This window comes from Neophocaena asiaeorientalis, unplaced genomic scaffold (assembly GCF_003031525.2).
Source record: "Neophocaena asiaeorientalis asiaeorientalis breed wild unplaced genomic scaffold, Neophocaena_asiaeorientalis_V1.1 scaffold19, whole genome shotgun sequence".
Lineage (NCBI taxonomy): Eukaryota > Metazoa > Chordata > Mammalia > Artiodactyla > Phocoenidae > Neophocaena > Neophocaena asiaeorientalis.
The window spans coordinates 76,902-102,108 of NW_020173388.1; positions in this window are offsets into that span (position 1 = coordinate 76,902).

The window sequence follows — 25,207 nt, forward strand, 5'->3', positions numbered from 1 at the left end:
TTTGGGTTTCTGTGACATTGGTTTCCTTTGGTCCTCTTATTTGTCAGATATTCCTCTTCAACTTTATGTACTTGCTCTACTTTCCTCTTTCCAACTTTTGAGCATAGGCTTCCCTTATTTTGCAAGCTCTTTTAATCCCAAGACTTCAAATATTAATTTTAAGTAGCTGATGCCAAAATCTATGTCTCTAACCCTTGACCCATTCCTGAACTCAGACGTACATTTCTAAAAGCCTGTTAAACATTTTCTCAAAAATCTTATAGATGCCATTCAAGTATTTCAAGCTCAATTTACCCAAATAGGACTCAGTTTATTTTTCAATCCACCCTTTCCCTCAAATATTATCCTATTCCTTAATTTCAATATTATTTAATGGCATTTTATTCTACTCTGTTCTGCATTTTGTATGTTCTTTAAAACCGTAAGTTTAAACCGACTTAAAATATACAGTTACTTCCATTTGGTTATTCAATAAGTGATAATGACTGTAATAATTTTATTTATTCATCTTCTGGATTATTCTAAAAATATTTTAAAAGGCACCTACAAAGTACCTATGATAGAGTAAAACTAGTTTTAAAAATTAAAAAATGAGTTAAATTGTCATAGTGGTTTCAACCATATGCCTATGGTACAAATCTCATTATAATTTTAATTTTGTTACATAAATGCCCTTATAAGCAAATGTCTGATGTAATAGATACATTTAAACTATAATTGATGTCTTCCTAATTTTAATAAACTATACAAAATTATTAATAACTAAAAATGTCAATAGTTGCAGTTTATGTAATAGGTGGGTTCTAACCTATATATGATTTATGAATTCATTTTATTTATATAGCTTTGATTTATTGATTGATTGGAGTATATTTGCTTTACAATGTTGTGTTAGTTTCTGCTGTATAGCAAAGTGAATCAGTTATACATATTCATATATCCACTCTTTTTTAGATTTCCTTCCCATTTAGGTCACCACAGAGCACTGAGTAGAGTTCCCTGTGCTATACAGTAGATTCTCGTTAGTTATCTATTTTATACATAGTAGTGTATATATGTCAATCCCAAACTCCCAATTTATCCTACCCACCCCTTCCCCCTTGGTAACTGTAAGTTTGTTTTCTACATCTGTGACTCTATTTCTGCTTTGCAAATAAGTTCACCTGTACCATTTTTCTAGATTCCACATATAAGCAATATTATACGATATTTGTCTTTCTCTTTCTGACTTACTTCACTCTGTATGACAATCTCTAGGTTCATCCATGTCACTGCAAATGGCATTATTTCATTCCTTTTTACGGATGAGTAATATTCCATTGTATATATGTACCACATCTTCTTTATCCATTCCTCTGTCGATGGACATTTAAGTTGCTTCTATGTTCTGGCACTTGTAAATAGTTCTTCAATGAATATCTGGGTGCAATGTACCCTTTCAAATTATGGTTTTCTCCAGATATATGCCCAGGAGTGGGATTGCTGGGTCATCAAAACAGTATGGTACTGGCACAAAAACAGAAATATAGATCAATGGAACAGGATAGAAAGTCCAGGGATAAACCCATGTACCTATGGCCACCTAATCTATGACAAAGAGGCAAGAATATACAATGGAGAAAAGACAGTCTCTTCAATAAGTGGTGCAAGGAAAACCGGACAGCCACATGTAAAAGAATGAAATTAGAACACTCCCTATCACTATACATAAAAATACATTCAAAATGGATTAAAGACCTAAATGTAAGGCCAGATACTATAATACTCTTAGAGGAAAATATAGGCAGAACACGCTTTGACATAAATTGCAGCAATATCTGTTTCAGTCCACTGCCTAGAGTAATGAAAATAAAAACAAAAATAAACAAATGGGATCTAATTAAACATAAAAGCCGTTGCACAGCAAAGGAAGCCATCAACAAAATGAAAAGACAACCCTCAGAATGGGAGAAAGTATTTGCAAACCAAGCCACTGACAAGGGATTAATCTCCAAAATATACAAACAGCTCATGCAGCTCAATATCAAAAAAACAAACAACCCAATCAAAAAATGGGCAGAAAACCTAAACAGATATTTCTCCAAAGAAGACATACAGATGGCCAGGAGGCACATGAAAAGATGCTCAACATCACTAATTATTAGGGAAATGAAATCAAAACTACAATGATATATCACCTCACACCAGTCAGAATGGCTATCATCAAAAAGTGTACAAACAATAAATGCTGGAGAGGGTGTGGAGAAAAGGGAACCCTCCTACACTGTTGGTGGGAATGTAAATTGGTACAGCCACTATGGAGAACAGTAGGGTGGTTCCTTAAAAAACTAAAAATAGAGCTACCATATGACCCAGTTTTAATTTATTTCAAAGAGTTTTCACTCATAAATGTGAAAGTATTTTCCTTTTGCAGTTTAGACTTGTAGTTTTTGAAGCCTAATATAGTGCTCATCTTTCTTGATAGGTATTTAAAATATATTCATAGCCATATTTCTAAAAATATTTAATATTTTATTATTAATTTTCAAAGCACTTTCAAGGTCTTGTTATTTAAAACCACTTTGTGAATGGGCGTTATTAAAATTTTTATATTTTTAATTTATAGATTTACATTTAAAGTGATATTAAATAACATGGCCAAACCCACATTTAAAATATTATATTCATAGCCATATTTCTAAAAATATTTAATATTTTATTATTAATTTTCAAAGCACTTTCAAGGTCTTGTTATTTAAAACCACTTTGTGAATGGGCGTTATTAAAATTTTTATATTTTTAATTTATAGATTTACATTTAAAGTGATATTAAATAACATGGCCAAACCCACACCATTAGTAAATGGCAGAATTAGGACTTAATATACATCTTAAGATTCCCACTCCAATGCTCCTTCTACTCTATATGTCAAAATATTCTGGGACATATGTTATCTCTTATCTATTTTATTTTTGGAGGAAAAATATCTTTAAAAATTTTCAATTACAATATGAATCTGGCACCAGAGCCAGAATAATCATACTAAATCCTAAATCTAATCAAGTCACTTCACTTCTGGGTCCATTTTTGCCCTTAGACAGTCCAACCTCTGCAGCACAGGGCACCAGATCACTTCTCCAGCTTCCTGTCACACAGACTCAACAAGTGAGCATGCTGTTACACACTAAACATTTTCATTTCTTTAATTTACAAGCTTTCCTAGCATCCAGATTTTTCCATATATTTTCTTTGTCTGGGGGAGATATTGAGAGATTTCCATGACTGGACTCTTCAAGCTTCCTTTATATATAATTTGGGGGGAGTTCTTTCTTGACTACCACCTCTCCCCACTAACTTAAATCCGAGTATTTCATTGGTGGGCTCTCATAAGACTGTACTTCCTTGTCAGAGTACTTCTTCCATTGCTTTTAATTCCCTGTTCACATTACTGAATCTTTACCTAGACTTTATTCAACTGTCCTTAGTATCTAAGAGTACCTAAAGTAGGTACTTTGAATTAATTACAACTTTCCTAATCTGCTCTAGTTTTCTCATTCAAAGTCATTTAAGTATTGGTGAACTCATAATTTTTTGCTTATTCTCCAACTTATGATTTGACAGTTTAAGGATGAGTGATCTATAAACCAGAAATCTGTCCTTCGAGCTGGACATTAGGATCACATTTTGAACCAAATACAGTAGAATCTTGTTATTCATGGGTTTAACATTGGCAGCTTCTACAATGTTGTGCTGATCTACCAGAAGGTTAGTGAAATATAGTAACAACCACATCAGCTGAGGAAGGAACTGAAAGCAAATTCAATTTCAAGCTAATGTGAAAAAAGGAGTCACTTAACTAGTTATTGAGCTATTGACCTCCCAACTTCTGCATCCCAATGTGGCTTTGTATTTCTATAATGCAAACATCATCTTTTTTTTTCTTTAATTGTCTGAAGAAAAATCCAGCTCTCAGGCTTTGAGATGGCTGAAGCAAAATTTAAGAGGTCTGGTTCTTAACTTAAAGGAGAAGTTTTATGAAGAAAATAATAAGGCATAGATGGTATTAACTCATCTCTAGTCATTTCTGGAACAAACTGAATATAGATAAATAAGAGGGAAATGGTAATATTTTACAAAACTGATATTCACAAAGATACATCAACTACAGATATCAAAGATGTATTTTACAATAGCACAGTTGGTATTATTTTTATCCCAAACAATAAATGTCATAAAGAATGAAAAAAACAGTATAATGTATTCTGATCATTTGTGTGGGTATTTGTTTGTTTGTTTGTTTTAAAATATTTTTGAATAGGTCTATAAAGCATTGTAGAGTCAGTAGTTTCAATTTTTATGTTAACTTAGTTGAATCTCTTTGTATTCAACTTCATTTTCCTTATTTCCTCCTCTTTCTTCTCTGTCTTCACTCCCTTGCTCAGTGAACTATTCGTCCACTATCACCTCACCTACCACATGTCCATCTCCAGATCTAGACTGTCTCTCTGCTGCTGATATTCTGAATAAAAATCAAACATTTCCTTCTCTACCATCCAAACATGTTACTCATTTCTTATTTCTTCCCTTGACTAATAATACCATCATTTATCCAGTTACTCAGATTATGAATTGTGATACTATCCTTGGCTGTCCATCTTTCTACTTGCAATTTATCAGTAAATAATCATGTCAGTACCATCCTAAATTTTGTCTCATATATGTCTCCTTTCTAAGATCCTGTTTGCTAAGATTCATCATCCTTACAATCTGTCTTTCAAACAACTTACCATAATTTTCCTGTTGCTTTTTTCCTTTCTATTCCAGCCTCTACATTAATTACAGATTTTCCAGGTGACTTTCCATTTTTAAAACTTGTTAGGAAATTTCATTTAGCTAACAGTCTCTTTAACTCTTTCTTAAAATGTATTATCATTCATAGAAAACACAATATAAAACATCTGAAATCAGCCTATTAAAAAATGTTCATGAAAGTTATGCAAAATGCATAAAAATGATGTAACTAGAAAGAAAAATACAACCGAGGACTCATGTATGTTCTTAATAGAGATTAAAAAAAAAAAGGAAAACAAAACAAGAGAAATAGACAAAAATGCTCCTGAAATACACTCTCATGTGGTACTACTTTTCTGGTGACCACAGAATTTTTCCTCTGTCAGTAATGCACCCCCCTACCTCTTAATTTATTCAGAGACTTCAACTTTTGGCAAATAAAAAGGCATTAATTGGTGACTGAGTCAGGGATTGTAGGTAGTAATCTAATGAAACTTGGAAAAGGTTTATTAACTAAAGATTAAGTTCAACAGCTTAAGTGGTGAATGTGAAAGAAGTAGAATGGATTCTTATAGAAATGCAGATTTTATTTAAGGATACCACAAACTCTACTTTGAAATTAAGAGAATGTCACTATTACACATGGATTCAGCACTTCTACATCAGGCAGAAAAAATGCTAGGCCTTAGAAGCTGGGTTAGAAAAGATGAATGTGACAAGTTATTAATTTGAGAAAAGCTTTCATCAAGTGATCAAAATTATAATGAGGACAAAGAATAGACCATACATCTTCTCTGTTGACAAACTTTGAGCCATATTTGAGAATAAGCAAATAGAGTTGACTCGTGAACTTGGGGGCTAGGGGGCGGTGACCCTCTGCACAGTCAAAATTGTGTATAACTTTACAGTCGGCCCTCTATATCTGTGGTTTTGCATCTGCAGATTCAGAGAACCATGGATTGCGTAGTACTGCAGTATGTATTTAGTAAAAAAGAAAAAAAAATTGAATATAGGTAGACCTGCACAGTTCAAGTCTGTGCTGTTCAAGGGTCAACTGTAGGAAAAGCAAAAACAAAAGCAAACAAACAAAAAAAGTAAAGGATGTAAGTAAAAATGGCAGAGTAAGGGAATGCAAATACCTGCCTCACCACAGAAGCAATAAAAAAAAATGGCAAAAAATGCCATAGTCAACATTTTGGAACTCTGAAAACCAACCAAAAGCTTGCAGCAATTTGGGAATTGCTCCTTTAAGAAAAATGGCTGAATCTCTGTGAGAACATAACACTTGTTAGCATTTTAACTTGAACTTGTCCCTTTCCCCACTTCCCAACTCAGAGGTACCGTGGAAAATAACAGAAAACATTTCTGGTACCAATACTGGAAAGAGCAGCATTGACCTCATTCCCAAATAACTGTCCTTATTTAATCTGTCTAATGACTCCCAGGAAAACCCACTCAAAATATTTGTCTTTATCTTCCTTGATTCAGAACTCACCCTGCACTAAAACCATTACCTGGGAGGCATTTGTCAAAACATTTGTAGGTAGATATTTTAGTCACTGAGATAATGGATAGAAATTTTGGCAAACAAACATTAATCAAGAATGTTGGAAGATGTGTATACAGTGCTATATTTAAAATACATAACCAATAAGGACCTACTCTATAGCACAAGGACCTCTGCTCAATATTATGTAACAACCTAAATGGGAAAAGAATTTGAAAAAGAATAGATACATGTATATGTATAACCAAATCACTTTGCTGTACACCTGAAACAAACACAACATTGTTAATCAACTACAGTCCAATAGAAAATAGAAAAATTAAAAAAATAATCTTGGAAGAAAAGGCTGGAGAATGAAATGATTTGGGGGAATAAGGACTTTAAAAAGTGGGAATCTAGAGAGCTACATGCGTGCCCAGGTTCTGTGCATGCTCAGGAAAGACATGATAAGATGCTAAGCATTCACTTCTAGCAAAAACTGAGGCACTCTGCATGCAAAAACTGAAGACTAAGGCAGAGTTGTAAATTGCCTGCCTGAGCATTGAAGGTGTGCCCCCAGCACATTCACAGACTGCAAAGACTGGGAAATATTTTGGTTCCAGGCACATAAGAAAATCTCTCTCCAATTATTAGCTTACCATGAAGCTAATAGAGCAGAGATGTCAGAGACTACACATGACAAGGAATACAGACTTCATAAAATTAGTTCAGAAAAGGCATTAAACAAGGAAAGAACAACAACAAACTGCAACAAAAACAAATCCTGGGGAAGAATCTTATTTCCAGAGTGGTCACATTATATATTCAAAATTTATGCTTCTCAACAAATAATTATGAGGCATGCAATGAAATAAGGATGTCTGGTCCATATGCAGGAAAAAAAGCAACCAATAGGAACTGTCCCCAAAGACACCCAGATGTTGGACTTATGAGACTTTAGATAATCTATTTTAAATATGTTCAAAGATCTAAAGGAAACTGTTTGAGTAAGTGTAGCCATGGCTATATATCTGTATATCTGTATTTAAACCTTGAAATATTACACTGAAATACATGTGCACTCGCATACACACTTGCACACTCAAATGCTATCCCCAAAGTAGATATTTTATATTTCCGTTCTAGTTTAATTCTTTTAAAAAATTTTACATCCTTTTTATTTATGTGTTTGTTTATTGAAGTATAGTTGATCACTAAGTATAAGTTTCTGGTGTACAGCAAAGTGATTCAGTTTTATATATATATATAACGTTACTCTTTTTTGTATTCTTTTCCATTATGGTTTATCACAGGCCATTGAATATAGTTCCCCGTGATATACAGTAGGACCCTGATGTTTATCTACTTTATATATAGTGTTTTTATCTGCTAATACCAAACTCCTAATTTGTCCCTCCCCCAGCCCTTTCCCCTTTGGCAACCATAAGTTTGTTTTCTATATCTGTGAGTCTGTTTCTCTTTTGTAAATAAGTTCATTTGTGTCCTATATTTGATTCTGCATATAAATGCTACCATATGGTATTTGTCTTTCTCTTTCTGACTTACCTCACTTACTATGATAATTTCTAGGTCCATCCATGTTGCTGCAAATTCTTAATGGTGCTTCTAATCTTTGATATTAAAAAATTGATTAGAATCTATTTTAAGTGGGAAAATGTCACCCAAGACTATAAGATGGTGACAGAGCTAGTAATAAATACTAGGTTTTTAGACTCCCCAATACAATGTGGTTTCAATAATATCACATGTCTTCTTGTGATTTGTATATTATTTCTACAATCCTGTCTACTGCAGTATAATTTTTTATTTCTTCATTTATTTCAACTTGCACTTCTCAGACAAAAGATACTTTATAGTATAGTATTAGTATAGCAGAATTTCAGTCCTGACAACGTAGATCATCCAGTAAGATTTATCTTCTATGATTTCACTGAGACCATTCCAAGTTATCTAACTGGATCCCCAAGATTGAATTTCATTTTTGTTTCGTTTTATAACTCTAATGATCTAAATCTCAACAGCTTTTGAATTCTCACATAAATTTATTATAGATATTTTTCAAAATATATTTTTAAATATATTTCTACAAAATTATAATATCAATCTAAATTATAATAATTCTGTAAGCCTAGATTATACATACTATTATTATGTCACAACTATAATAATGGGAGCCTGAACCCATAGGATTGAGACCCCAATATCATTTTGAAAAGGAAAATACTTATACATATATAATATTTCAGGTTACTAATTTTAGGATTTCATTTGGAATAGTTTGGGAACTAGGCCCTATAAATGTTTCATATATTTCAAAGTTACTCTCTTTTCCATCTGTCAATGTGAATAATACCCAGAAGCAATAAAGTAAGATTCATAATCTAAATTTCAATAATAACTATAGTTGCTATTCAAGATTTAATACTTTAAAACAAAGGTCAGTATCCTGAAAAATAGGTTTTGGTGTTCCAACAGGGAAATTTTTATTTCTCTGTTACATTTCTTTGTTTTAATTTCAGGTGGTATCCTAAAGAAAGGGCACACAATCACTCTTGAAGGAATATTTTTCCCCATATTTCATGTACAGTTTTTATTTTTTGATTAAAAAATGTACTTTAAATTATTACTCTTATATAGTTAAATAAATTGGGGTAAAATCTCCCTTGTAGGTATTCAAAGTGAGAAACCAATAACATTTTCTGCTTCTTCTTTGAGTCATGAAAGTATATGAAATGATACATCAAAACAATTTTATGCTATTCTTGTTTTCTCTTCATAATTTTGCTTACACAGTAATTATAGACTTCATACAATGTATAAACATCATCTAAGTAACATAAAATCAAGGGAAAAGTTTGGAGGTTAAGTGGGTGTTTAAACTGCATTGGATGGAATAATATCAATTATAAAAATGGTATACATTAGATATTACTTTTCTATTTATATATATAATATTTTCATGACATAATTAAAAACTTTGTTAATCAAGGTCCAAATCTCTAAAATTATCTTTCCTGTATGTTTTATAATGTTTTACTTACTACTTTGAGATAGTATAGAAAGTACACAAACACCAAACAGTATTAAGCTAACATTTTCTTAATTCATAACTAATTCTTCATAATGAGCAATAGTATATATTTCAATCAGTTATTGTAATTATTATGTTACAAGGACTTCTTTGTATAAATACATCATATTTTTTTTCAATTAATGAAACGGTTATTCCTTTACGGCTTGAAACTTCAAAATCACCAACTAGGTTAAAAACTGAACATCCTGGGTTTAAGGGTACCTAACTGCAACTAGTAGGTATATAAGGCCTGGAGATCTAACACACAGTATACAATAATTATAGACAAACTGTATGTAATTATACAATAATTATAGACAAATGTATTCTAAGTATTAAAATTTCTAAGAGTCTATCTTAACTGTTTCCACCACTAGAAGAAATAATTACGTGGCATGACAGAGTTGTTAGCTAAAGCTACAATGGCATACATATTGCAATACAGCAAATGTATCAAATCAATAGGCCTACACCTTAAACTTATACAATGCTATGTCAATTACATCCTAATCATAATTTTTTAAAAAATGAACATCCCAGATAGGGAATAATATAAGAGTTATGGGAACAAAGTCCTCCAACTTTAATTAGGAACCACCATATCAGACAGCACCCATCTTTTATCTTAGACTAGACAGACAATGAATACCAGTCCAGTAAGGTCAATATCAGTTGTTATCACTGAGCCCAAGTCTTTTTCCATATCACAGTGTTATACAAAAAAAGAAGTCTGTTGTAAGTACCTAGGTTATATGTCTGGCAAATCCCAATATATCTCTTTGATGAATCAGTTTATAAATCCTAAGATGATGTGCTCATGTACCACCAAGTTTCCTGTCTCCTCCATATTTCCAACCAGATGTCTTTTGAGGGTCATGATTCAGTTGAAATTAGTGGCTTTCTTTGTTCCCCCCCTACCTTATGGTAAATGAAATTGGAACATAATACAGTTAAGAAGTTAGAAGTCTAAATGTATCCATTTTCAAAAAACTTATTTCTCTGTCACTTAGTTAAAATGGATAAGAGAAAATTATTGTCAAATAAGTACAATGTTCTAGGATATTCTCCATTAAGAGTACCAAAAATAAATTAAAAATCCAAAATGATAAGTCAAACCTGGCTTTTTCCACTTGCAGGAATATGACTTTAAGCAAGTGATTTATTTACACTAAGCCTCAGTATTTTCATCTTTTAAAACTTGGAGAGGATTATTTATACATTCCTTGAAGGTTTGCTGTGATAATTAAATAAGTCAATAGCATGCACAATGACTGACACAGATAAAATATATTATTAATTAGTCACTAATTTAATAATCATATATTTGAAAGAGACTCACTTATTTAAGATTTGTACAAATGCTTACTAACAAGAAACATCTGGGGGAAAAAATGAAGGGTTTTCATGTATTTCTATGTTTTAGTACTGTTTTATTCTACATAGGAATTCCTATCTGTACTTTCCTCATGGTATGTGGTTCAGCATCTACTGCTGAGTAGGGAGGAAATCTTTTATGGCTACATTAACATCTTATGGCCAGTAAGGGTTATTTTTTTTTTACTCTCTAGTCATAATTTATTACATTGGCTTTTTATTAGTTTGAAGAAGTCAATACTAGCATTCCCAAAGCACTAATATGGTCAAGCTCATTGTTGGGAAATAGCTATGAAGTTTTCAGTGAATAATATTCTATAAACATAATTTGATAATGTTTTAATAGCAAATGCTTGGTAATAATTATGCTTTCAAATGTGCTGAGTAGAAAAGCTCTTTAATGTGCTCTTGAGATCTTAATTCTGCAAGATGACTCTTATGAAGTATCTAGCAGCAAGTCACCACCAGGAAGTTAACTTTATTATGTGAGTATGCATGCATTTTCCAAACACTGAATCATCTTGTTTTATTTCTAATAGATACAGTGGTTATACCACTTAATTACATGCTTATTAAGAATTAACATGACAGCAACTGCCACAGACACAGCAGTGGTAGTAGATAATTTCCTGCAACATTCTTTATACCTGTTACATTTAAGTTTCTCAAATAAAAAATACTCTAGTAAGGTATTAATGTAAAATCTTAAAACCTAGACACTGAAATAAGAAAAACCAATTATTTATGAAAGTTGACACTTAATATTATGTTGGGACTCTAAGGAAAAGTCCCAGCCTTTAAAATTTATATCTATATGCCTATATCTATACATACCATATTTAAGATGTTACATTAATTTATATATACATATTTAATGTAACATTTTAAATTTAAATTTCTTTTATCACTTTATCATACAGTACCCAGATAATTTCTCATAAACATTTTTTGCCAACTAATAAAATAGAATCTACCCAAAAATAAAATTGAAGAAAATTTATTGTCCTTTGGTAAACACTTCTGTTACTTCACATATCAAAGGAAGCTCTTGTATCTAATAATTTTTAAAAATAACAAACTTTATTATCTAAAATTCCAAAACCATTTTATCTGCTTCCCTTAGGTCTTTAAATTTATACTATACTTCTTTCCTTTACTCCTTAGCACAATAGCCTAAAAACAAGTTTCTTAATTTCTAATTGATCTAAAAGATAGCTTTTAAAAGTAATAATAGTAACAATATATTGGGTGCTATAGCATAGGGATAAGTGAAATGAATGACAGCAATGTCACAAAAGCAAGGAGGGAAGAATTGGGAATACTCCATTATCTAATACCTTCTGTACACATGAAGTGGTATAGTATTAGATGAGGGTAGACTCAGATTAGATAAAAATATATATATTGGAAACTTTATGACAAACACTAAGAAATACTGTAATTGATACTTGAAGAGAAGATATAAAATAGAATCATATAAAATGCTTGATTAAACTAGGGAAGGTTGGAAAAGAAAATGAAGATATAAACAAATGCAATAAATAAACAGATACAAACATAGTGGATATTAATCCTACTATATCAATTATCATTTTATAAGTAAATGGTTTAAATGCAGCAACTAAAAGATAGACTGGAAGAACTGATTAACAATAAAGGAACTAACTGTATACCATCTACAAGCAACTCATTATAAACACTCAGATTCACATAGGTTCTAAACAACAGGCTGGAAAAAAAACACACTGTAAATGAATCAAAGAAAGTGAAATTATCTATTCTAATTTCAAACAAAGCATATTTCCAAACAGTAAAATTATCAGAGAATAGAAGGGTATTCCATAATGATTAAAGGGTCAATTATCCAACAAGACAATACTAAGTCTGTATATACCCAAGAGCAGAACATCAAAATAGATGAAACAAAACTGACAGAACTTAAGAAGAGATACACAAATTACTATACTTGGGACTTCAACACGTCTCTTTCAGTAATTGCTATATCAAACAGGCAGAAAGTCAGTAAGGATATAGTTGACTGAACAAGATTATAAATCAACTCAATCTAATTGACATTTATAGAATAGTGTTTCCAATAACAGCCAAATACACATTATCTTTAAACTCACAGGGAACAATCACCAGGATGGACCACACTGTGTGCCATAAATCACACCTTAACAAATTGTAAAGGATAAAAACCATACAAAGTGTGTTCTCAGACTACAGTGAAATTAAACTAGAAATTATCAAAAGAAAGACAGCTGGAAAATCCCCCAATATTTGGAGATTAAACAACACACTTCAATATAAGATGAAGAGCAAATGAAGTCTCAACAGAAATTTTAAAATATTTTAACTAAATTATATGATAATGAAAATACAAAATTTATTGGATGCAGCAAAAATAGCATGTAGAGGAAAATTTACAGCACTATATGTTAGAAACAAAGAAATATAAAGTCTATAACCTATGCTTCCATCTTAGGAAACTAGAGAAATGAGGGTTATTTAATTCTAAGGCAAACGTTACAAAAAATACAATTAGAGAAGAAATTAATGATAGTGAAAATAGAGAAAACAAAAATAAATCAATGAACTCAAAAGCTGGGTGTTTGAAAGAGCGATGAAATTGATAAACTTCTAGTTAGGCCAAACAAGGAAAAAAAAAAAAGAGGGAATGCAGATTACCAATATTAGAAATGAAATAAGGGTTACCACTACTGATCCTTTGGACGTTATAAAGAAATTAAAAGAATATGATGAGCAAACTCAATGGCTACAAATTTGTAACTTAAATGAAATGGACTAATTTCTTGTGTTACACTGCCAAATCTTACAGAGTGAGGCCACACCTACCAGGCTGCCCATAGTATTCAGCCCATGCAACCCATGTAGGGGGCAGCCCTAGAGCATGTATCTCAGGTGACCAGCAAGAAGTGCACTGCTGGCACACATAAGATGTCTCCTACAAAAGGCCACTTCTCAAAGGTCAGGAAATGTAACCAAATTCCAAATGCATAGAAATAAAAACAGCAAATTAGGAAAATGAGGTGACAGAGAAATATGTTCAAAATGAAGGAACAAGATAAAACCCCAGAAGAACTAAGTGAAGTGGAGATATGTAATCTACCCAATAAACAGTTCCAGGTAATGATCACAAGATGTTCAAAGAACTCAAGAGAAGATTGGATGAATAGATTGAGAAGTTAGAAGTTTTTAACAAAGAGTTAGAAAATATAAAGAACAACAAAACACAAATGAAGAATAAAATAACTGAAATTAAAAATACACTAGAAGGAATCAATAGTAGACTAAATAGAGAAGAATAGATCAGTGAGCTGGAAGACAGTAGCAGAAATCACTGAAGCTGAACAGAAAAAAGAAAAATAATAAAAGGAGATGAAGACAGTTTAAAAGACTTCTAAGGACAACATGAAACATATTAACATTTGCATTATGGATATCCCAGGAGAAGAGAGAAAAAAGGAGGAAAAACATATTTGAAGACATAATAACTGAAAATTTCCCTTACCTGGGAAAGGAAACAAACATACAGGTACAGGGAGCACAGACAGTCCTAAATAGGATCAACCTAAAGAGGACCACATCAAGACACACTGTAATTAAAATGGCAAAAATTAAAGACAAAGATAGAATATTAAAACAGTGAGGGATAAGCAACAAGTTACACACAAGGGGACTCCAATAAGGCTATCAGCTGACTGTAGGCCAGAAGGGAGTGGCACAATATACATTTAAAGTGATGAAAAGGGAAAACATAAAATGAGAAGTATTTTGCCCAGAAAGGCTTTCATTCAGATATAACAGAGAGAACAAAATTTTACAGACAATCAAAAGTAAAGATTTCCACACCAGCAAACCAGCTTTACAGGAAATGTTAAAGGGACTTCTCTAAGTGAAGAAGAAAAGGCTACAACTAAAAATATGAAAATTGCAAAAGGAAACATCTCATTGGTAAAGAAAAATATACAGTAAAGTTAGTAAATCAGCAACATATAAAGCTGGTAGGAAGGTTAAAAACCAAAAGCAATAAAATCAGCTATATCCACAATAATTAAAGGATACACAAAAAGAGGTAAAACATGATGTCAAAAATATTAAACATGGGTGGATAAAAATGGAGATTTGTTAAAATGTGTTTAAATTTAAGAGATCAGCAACTTATAATGATCACGTAATACAAAGACTGCTATATATATATAAACCTCATGGTTACCACAAACTAAAAATCTATAATAGATAGACACACACACAAAAAAACAATCCAAACATAGCATTAAAAATAGTCATCAAATCACAAGGGAAGAGGGCAAGAAGAAAAAAAAAAAGAAAAACAACGTAAAATCAATTAAAAAGTGGCAATAAGTACATACCTATCAACTACTACTTTAAATGTCAATGGATTAAATGTTCCAATCAAAAAAACACAGTGGCTGAATTGACACAAAACAAGACCCATATATATGCTGCCTATAAGAGACTCAATTCAGATCTTAACACACATACAAACTGCAATTGAGGAAAGGGAAAAAGGTATTCCATGAAAATGGAAATGAAAAGAAAGCCAGATTAGCAATACTTACAAGAGACAAAATAGACTTAAAAAAAAAAATACTGTTAAGAGACAAAGACAGACATTACATAATGATCAAGGGATAAATCTAAGAAGATAAAGCAATTGCAAATATACATACACCCAACATAGAAGCACCTAAATACATAAAGCATATATTAATAGACAAAGAGAAAACTGAGAGTAGCACAATAATAGTTGAGGACTTTAATGTCCCATATATCAATGGACAGATCATCTACACAGAAAATCAATAAAAATGCACCAGCCTTAAATGACACATTAGACCAAAAGGAAATATAAACATTCTTTTCAAGTGAACATGAAACATTCTTCAGTATAGATAAAATGCTAGACCACAAAACAAATTTCAGTAAAATTAAGAAAACTGAAATCATATCAAGCATCTTTTTTTGACCATAATGCTATGGCACTAGAAGTCAACTACAAGAAAAGAACTGAAAAATAGAAACATGTGGAGGCTAATAACATGCTGTTAAACAACCAATGAATCACTGAAGAAATCAAAGAAGAAATTAAAAAAAATACCTTGAGGTAAATGAAAACAAAAACACAATGATCCAAAATCTATGGAAAACAGCAAAAGCAGTTCAAAGAGGGAAATTTATAGTGATACAGTCTACCTCAGGAAACAAGAGAAGTCTCAAATAAACTACTTAGCTTTACACTTAAAGAAAGTAACTAGGAAAAGAAGAACAAAAACCCAAAGTTAGTAGAAAGAAAGAAATCATAAAGATCAGAAGAGAAATTAATGAACTAAAGACAAAAAAAAATAGAAAAGATCAATGAAACTGAGAGCTGGTTTTTTTAAAAGATAAAATTGATAAATCTTTAACCAGATTCATCAAGAAAAAAAGGGATTCAATCAATAAATGAGAAATGAAAAAGGTGAAATTACCACCGACATCACTGAAATACCAAGGATCAAGAAAGATTACTGTGAACAACTATGTGCCAAAAATGGACAACCTAGAAGAAATGGACAAATTCTTAGAAAAGTATAATCTCCCAAGACTGAACCAGTAATAAATAGAAAATATGAACAAACCAATTACCAGAAATAAAATTGAATCAGTAGTAAAACAACTCCGAACAAACAAAAATCCAGGATCAGATGGCTTCACAGTTGAATTCTACCAAACATTTAGAAAGAGTTAACATCTATTCTTCTCAAACTATTCCACAAAACTTCAGAGGAAGGAATGCTTCCAAACTCATTCTGTGAGGCCAACATCACCCTCATATCAAAACCAGACAAATATATCAGACACATATATGCAAATCATACAGGCTAATAACAATGATGAACATAGATGTAAACATCTTCAACAAAATATTAGCAAACTGAATTAAACAATATATTAAAAGGTTCATACATCATGATCAAGTGGGGTTTATCTCAGATATGCAAGGATAGTTCAATATCTGCAAATCAATGTGATACATCACATTAACAAAGAATAAAAAACATAATCATCTCAATACATACAGAAAAACCTTTTGTCAAAACTCAACAACTATTTATGAAAAAATGTTCAACAAATATGTATGGAGGGAACATACATCAACATAATAAAAGCCATATGTTATAAGCCCACAGCTAACATCATACTCAACGTGAAAATCTGTAATCATTTCCTCTAAAATCAGGAATAAGACAAGGATGCCCACTCTTCTCACTTTTATTCAACATAGTATTGAAAGTCCTGCCCTTAGCAATCAGACAACACAAAGAACTATAAAACATCCAAATTAGAAAAATGTAGTTAAACCATCACTGATGGAGATAACATGATACTATACATAGAAAATCCAAAAGATCACACAAAAAAGCTACTAGAACCCGATGGATTTGGTAAAGTTGCTGGACACAAAATATATAGAAATCTGTTGCATTACTATACACTAACAACAAACTACCAAAAAGAGAAATTAAGAAAACAATCTCATTTACAACTGCATCACAAGAATAAAATATGTAGGAATAAATCTAAATAAGGAAGTAAAAGACCTGCACTTGGAAAACTATGAGAAACTGATGAAAGAAACTGAAGGTGACACAAACAAATGGAAAGATATTCCATGCTCATAGACTGGAAGTATTTACATTGTTAAAATGACCAAACTAACCAAGGTGAGCTACAGATTCAATCCCTACGAAAATACCAATGGTATTTTTCATAGAACTAGAACAAATAATGCTAAAATGTGTATGGAAACCCAAAAGACTGAATAACCAAGACAATACTGAGAGAGAAAAACAAAGCTGGATGTATCATGCTCTCTGATTTAAAACTATACCACAAAGCTACAGTACTGAAACCTTATGGTACTGGCAGAAAAACAGATACATATCATTGGAACAGAATAGATTGCAGAAATAAACCCACACTTATACAGTTTATTAATATATGACAAAGGAGGCAAGAATAATGGGGAAAGACAGACTCTTCAATTAACAGTGTTGGGATAACTGAACAGCTATATGCAAAAAAAATCAAACTGGACTACTCTCTCATGCCATTCACAAAAATAAATTCGAAGTGGATTAAAGACAATGTAAAACCTGAAACCATAAAACGTCTAGAAGAAAAAATAGTCAGTAGACCCTTTGACATCTGTCTAAGTATCATTTTTTTCTGGATAAGTCTCAGCCAATGGAAACAAAAGCCAAAAATAAACAAATATGGCAACAATATAAAAAGCTTTTGCACAGTGAAGGGAAATACCAGTAAAACAATATAGCTGCCTATTTAATGGGAGAAGATATTTGCAAACTATATATCCAATAAGGGGTTAATATCCTAAATATATAAAGAAGCCATATAACTCAACATCAAAAAAATCAAACAACCTGATTAAAAAATGAGCAGAGGATATGAATGGACATCTTCCAAAGAAGACATACAGATGGTCAACAGGCATGTAAAAAGAAGCTCAACATCACCAATCAGGGGAATGCAAATCAAAACTACAATGAGATATCACCTCACATCTGTCAGAATGGGTTTTATCAAAAGAAAACAAATAATAAGTATTGGAGAGGATTAGGAGAAAAGGGTACTCTCATGCACTGTTGGTGGTAATGTAAATTGGTATGTCCACTATGAAAACAGTATGGCAATTTCTTAAAAAATGAAAAATACAACTACCATGTGATCCAGCAATTCCACTAATAGATATTTTTTGGAAGAAATTGAAGATGCTAATTCAGAAAGATATGTACACTCCTATGTTAATTACAACATTATTTACAACAGTCAAGATATGGAAGCACATTGCCATCAACAGATGAATGGATAAAGAAAATGTTATATATATATATATATATATATATATACACACACACAATGGAGTATCACTCAGCCATAAAAAATGAAATTTTGCCATTTGTGACAACATGGATGGACATAGAAGGTACTATGCTAAGAGAAATAAATCAGACAGAAAATCAAATACTGCATTATTTTACTTATATGTAGACTCTAAAAAACAAAACAAATAAACATAACCAAACAAACAGTTATAGATACAGAGAAAAAACAGGTGGTTGCCAGAGGAGAGGTAGGTGGAGTGAGGAAAAATATAAGTGAGGGAGATTAAGATGGAAAAATTTCCAGTTGCAAAATAAATGTCTCACAGGTATGAAATGTACAGTGTGAGGAATATCAATAACTAGATAATATTTTTGTATGGTGACAGATCATAACCAGACTTATCACAGTGATAATTTTGAAATATATAGAAATATTAAAACACTATGTTGTGTAACAGGCACTAACAGTGTTGTAGGTCAATTACACTTCAAAAACAAAAAAACTCACAGAAAAAGAGATCACATTTGTGGTTATCGGAAGCAGGGGGTGGTAGAAAGAGGAACTAGATGAAGGCAGATAGAAGGTACAAACTTCTAGTTATATGATAACGAAGTACTAGGGATGTAATGTATGACATGATAAATATAATTAACACTGCTGTATGTTATATATGAAAACTGTTAAAAGCAAATCTTGAGTACTCATGACAAGGAAAATACTTTCTTCAATTTATTTAATTTTTATCTATATAAAACAATGGATGTTCACTAAACTTATTGTGATAATCAGTTCATGATGTACACAAGTCAAATCATGCCATACACCTTAAGCTTACAGAATCCTGTATGTCAATTACGTCTCATAACTGGTAGAAAGAAAACATACAATGAGAAATATATAGTCTGAATAAGCATATATTTAAAAAATAAGTCAATGACTAACAATGTCCCAAAAGAGAGAGCTCCAGGCTCAGATGGTCTCACTGGTGAATTTTTATAAACACAGAAGGAAGAGATGATTTCAAATCTCCAAAAGGTTTTTTAGAAAATAGAAACAAGAAGAACTCTTTCTGTCTCATTTTTTTGAGGCCAGCACTACCTTACTTGCAAAAGAAAGAAGCAGCAGAGACTATATTGTTCATTAATATGGATGCAAAAATTCTGTACCTAATATTACCAAATCAAATCCAACAATGTATAAAAAGAATTACATTTCATGAAGAAGTATGATTTATCCCAAGTATGCAAGGCTGGTTCAATATTTGAAAAAAAATCAATGTGATCTACTACATCAATAGGATAAAGAAGATAAATCATATGATCTTATCAGTTGATACAAAAAAAATTGAAAAAATTAATTCATAATTAAAACTACCAGAAAAATACATACATACATATGGCATCTTTCTCAATGTGATAATGAACATCTACAAAAAGCCTACAGCTAATAGTACACTTTACCTCTAAGCTCTAGCACAACATAAGGATGTCCTCTCTTACTACTTCTAGTCAATATCACACTGTTAGTTTTAGCTGATGCAGTATGACAAGAAAAGAATGCAAGATTTTATAGATGAAACTATATTACATGTGACATGACTGTATACAGGAAATATCTTTAAGTCTACACAATAAACTACTGGAATGAATCACATAAATCAATCACATTTCTATATACAAGCAATGAACAACTGAAATTAGTATTTTAAAAATACCGTTTAGGGCTTCCCTGGTGGCGCAGTGGTTGAGAGTCTGCCTGCCTTTGCAGGGGACACGGGTTCGTGCCCTGGTCTGGGAAGATCCCACATATCGCGGAGCGGCTGGGCCCGTGAGCCATGGCCGCTAAGCCTGCGCATCCGGAGCCTGTGCTCCACAAGGGGAGAGGCCACAACAGTGAGAGGCCCGCATACCGCAAAAAAAAAAAAAAAAATACCATTTAACATAGCACTAACAAAGGAAATTCTTAAGTATAAATGCAACAAAATATTTACAGAATCTATATGTGGAAAACTTTAAAATCTGATTAAAAAACCAAAGTAGATCTAACAAATATAAAGATATTCCATGTGCATGGATTAGAAAACTAAACATTGTCATTATATGTCTGTATTGATCCATAGATTCATTGCAATCACATTCAAAATCCTAGCAAGCAATTTGTAGATATCAACAAATTCTAAAGTTTATATGGAAAGGCACAAGTCCTATGACAGATGACACAATGCCGAAGAAGAATAAAGTTGGGGGACTCAGAATACATGATTTTAAGATTTATTATTAAACTACAGTATGCAACACAGCACGATCCTGGTGAAAAAACAGACTTTCATTCTAATGGAACAGAATTTAGAACACAAAAATAGATTCTTTTAAATATAGACAACTGATCTTTGACAAAGGAGCCAATGAAATTCAATGAAGAAAGGATGGTCTTTGAACAAATGGCACTGAACAGTTGGGCATCCATATGCATTCATATGCCAAAAAAATAAACCTAGACACAGACCTTACATCTTTCACAAAAATTTACTCAAAATGGATCACAGGTATAAGTGTAAAATGCAAAACTATAAACCTTCTGAAAGAAAACCTAGGATAAGGCAGCTATGCTCACTACTATACCACCAATGCTGAAAGAAAACATACGGCAAAATTTATGCAATCTCAGGTTTAAATATAATGCCAAAGCTTGATCCATGAAAGAAAAAATTGTTAAGTTGGACGTTATTAAAATTAAATACTACTTTGTTAAAGATACTATTAAGATAACTATGCTGGAGAGGGTGTGGAGAAAAGGGAACCCTCTTGCACTGTTGGTGGGACTGTAAATTGATACAGCCACTATGGAGAATAGTATGGAGGTTCCTTAAAAAGCTAAAAATAGAACTACATACGACCCAGCAATCCCACTACTGGGCATATACCCTGAGAAAACCATAATTCAAAAAGAGTCATGTACCACAGGGTTCATTGCAGCACTATATATTAAGATAATTAAAAATTAACCCACAGACTTGGAAAAGATATTCACAAAACACATACATTATAATGCACTGGTTTCTAAAACCATCAAAGAATTTTAAACTCAATAATAAGAAAACAGGGCTTCCCTAGTGGCGAAGTGGTTAAGAATACGCCTGCCAATGCAGCGGACACAGGTTCAAGCCCTGGTCCAGGAAGATCCCACATGCTGTGGATTAACTAAGCCCGTGCGCCACAACTACTGAGCCTGTGCTCTAGAGCCCACAAGCCACAATGAATGAAGCCTGCACACCTAGAGCCCGCGCTCTGCAGCAAGAGAAACCACCCAATGAGAAGCCTGCGCACCTCAACGAAGAGTAGTCCCCGCTCGCCGCAACTAGAGAAAGCCCATGCACAGCAAAAAAGACCCAATACGGGCAAAAATAAATAAATAAATTTTAAAAATAATAATACAAAGAAAACAAACAATGCAACTTAAAAACTGACAAAAGATCTGAACAGACAACTCAGAGAATATATGGAAAGGAAAAGTAAGCAAATGAAAATATGCTCAACAACATTTGTCATTAGGAAATGCAAATCAAAATGATATTAGAATGTCTAGAACCAAAAAAATAAAAATAAAATAACAATATTAATTGCTGGTGAAGAGGCAAAACAACAGAAAATCTCATTCATTGCTGGTTGGAATGCAAATTTTTAAGTCACTTCTTCAGAAGACATTTTGGCAGTTTCTTATAAAGTTAAACATATTCATACCATTTAAACCACCAATCACACTCCCAGGTTTTTATCCAACTTATTTGAAAATCCATATCCACAGAAAAACCTGCATGTGAATGTTTATAGCAGCTTTATTCACAATTGCCAGAACTAAAAGCAACCACGCAGTCCTTCAATTGGTGCATGAATACAGAAATTGTGGTACATCTATACAATGGAATATTATTTCGTGATAAAAGCAAATGAGCTATCAATCCACAAAAACACATGATTGAATGTTAAGTGCTTATTTCTGTGTGAAAGCAGTTCTTCTGAAAAGACTACGTATGGTAAGATTCCAATTATATGACATTCTAGAAAAGACAAAACTAACAGTTAAATATATCAGTAGTTTTAGAGGCTAAGGGAGATGGGAAGAAGGGTTGAATATGTGAAACAATTTAGGGCACAGTGAAATTATTCTATATGACACTGTAATGGTGGACATATGACATTATACATAAAACTTCATAGCACAAAAAGGGAATCTTAATTTATGCAAATAAATATATCATTTAGGAGATTGAAGGATCCCAGGATAAAATGTGGAATGTGACAAAACAATCTAACTATATTACAAATGTATGAAACAAACTCACTGAAGGTTGGGGTTGGGGGAAGGTGCTGACCTAGGTAACTGTACAAATGAGTGGAACACTATCATTTTTATTTGGACTATCTTTTCAATAATATTTATTTATAAAACAGCCTTGAAGATAAACTACCTTCCTATGGGGCAAAGGGCAGATATGAGTACTATGCAGTATAATAAATACACTTTCTCCCTCTAGGACAAAATCAAGCAGGTTTACCACCTAAAAAGACTCAGAATCTCTAAGCTTGTGTTCTCATGTAACACAATCCCCAATTGGGAAGACACCACCTGGCTCCCTTCCCATTACATTATCCCGTGGGAATTGGGACTTTGGCTATTGATATTGCTGTGAGTAATAACATCCTATATCTAGGTTCTTTTTTTTTCTTTTTTTTGGCTATGTATGCATATGGATGCTAATTTGTTCCAGCACAATTTGTTTGAAGACCATCATTTGTCTCTAACCCAAGTCCTAAGTATTCTGCCAGCATCCATGAAACTGTTGCAAACTAGTTAACTTGGAAGTAGTGTAAAATATCAGACACTTCCCAGTTCTTTGTATACATAGCTAGATGAACATCCTGTAAGGTCAGCTCATTCCTCTGTACCAGGACCCACAAGGACAAAATCAAGGTGCCAGCAAGCCTGAGCTGTTATCTGGTGGCTCTGGGGGGAATCCACTGTTAGGTCATATTATTAAAATGTAGAACTAGGTCCCTATTCCCTGTATCATTGTTGGCTGGTGCTTGCTCCCAGCTTTTAGAGATTGCCTACCTTGCCTGGTTTGTAACCATCTTTCTCCATCTTTAAAGTCAGCAATAGTTGGTTGAGTCCTTCTCATGGTTTGGATCTCTGACTTCTCCTTATTGTTCAATTCTCCTGCTTCTTCTTACACCATATCTCTGACTGACTCTGCTGCCTTCCTCTTCTGCTTTTAGGGGTCCATGTGATGACACTGGGCCCATATCGATCATACAATGTAATCTTCAATTTTAAGGTCAGTTTATTAACATTATTAATTCTATATACAGATTTATTTTGCCATGTAACGTAACACATTTGCAGGTGTAACATCATGGAAACCAAAATCCTGCCTACCACACGATGGAACTGAGAACAGATCTAGCCAATAGCTTGAGGATGTTCTATGGGAATTTTGGAAAGGAATCATAGAGGAATTATGATGAGAAGTTCAGTTTGGTAAACAAAATTAACTTTTTCTGGCAGGTAAAGTTAAATATTAGTATGAGTTATTGAAGGATTATGTAATCTTTCTGGGAACTTCAGAAGATAGGATTAGACACTTGTCTTCTAGAATGGCTTTAAGGCAGTTTCCCTTAAAGATTGGAAATAGGTTGAATTCCCTGTCAAATATATATATCAGTTAGGCATTTAGAGTTTAATCAAACTATGAAAATAGTTTTTTTAAACTGTTTCTTTTTTCTTTTAAGCAGACTATAAATTCAGTTTCCTCTTAACACTAATATATTCCAGAGGTAATTCAGAAGAAATGTTGTTCTGTACCAGATAAAAAATTATTTAAAATCTCATTTTTTGTATCTGTTTTCATCTTTAACTTCCATAATTGGAAGAACATTTGAAATTGAGTACTAAAAAATGAAGTAAAATTCTAGAAGATAGAGATCAACATTCCTATATCTTAGCCTTCAAATACTTTAGAATAGGAAAGGTAGATTTAAGTTCACTGTCTACCAAAAGTATAAAACCTCATTTGACTTAGAGTTGGTTTTACCTGACATTGACTCCCCTTTGGGGGGAGAAAATTTGAATTTTGTCAGTTTTCTTTTTCTATTGCTTCAACTGCATAAGTTGTTTCATACAGCTGTTTCAAACATTGATACATACAATGTTTGCCAAGGTTCCTTAATGATAGGAATCACCTGGGTAATTAGAAATATTAAACACCTGGGAGAAACCCAAAGCCTCATAAATCATAGGTAAGAGGGAATCTGCAAAGCTATATAACAAACGTCCCAAACGATTCTCATCATCAAGGCTAGTTTGGTAAATACTCCTAAGAAAGTGCCAAGGGCTTCCCTGGTGGCACAGTGGTTGAGAGTCCGCCTGCCGATGCAGAGGACACGGGTTCGTGCCCAGGACCAGGAAGATCTCACATGCCGCGGAGAGGTTGGGCCCGTGAGCCGTGGCCGCTGAGCCTGCGCGTCCGGAGCCTGTGCTCCTCAACGGG